Raw genomic sequence first — 265 nt, forward strand, 5'->3', positions numbered from 1 at the left:
ATGCCAGTTCTAAATAATAAGAGCCTCCATTCCTTTCCTAAGGGTGTTAGGTTGTAGCTTCTCTGCCCAACCCCAGTATATTACCCTTCTAATACATCTTTGTGGTTTTCACCGAGGATCTGGAGTCTCCCTTTACCATTAGGGAGGTGAAGGAAATCGCTCTACCTTCTCTCATGATGTTTTCAATTTGTGAAATACAAAAGGAGATGTGTGGAGGAGACTTTTTTTTTTTTTTTTTTTTTTTTTTTTTTTTGCTTCTTGTAAA

The sequence above is a fragment of the Chinchilla lanigera genome, unplaced genomic scaffold (assembly GCF_000276665.1).
Source record: "Chinchilla lanigera isolate Chin_1 unplaced genomic scaffold, ChiLan1.0 scaffold00104, whole genome shotgun sequence".
NCBI classification, from domain to species: Eukaryota; Metazoa; Chordata; class Mammalia; order Rodentia; family Chinchillidae; genus Chinchilla; species Chinchilla lanigera.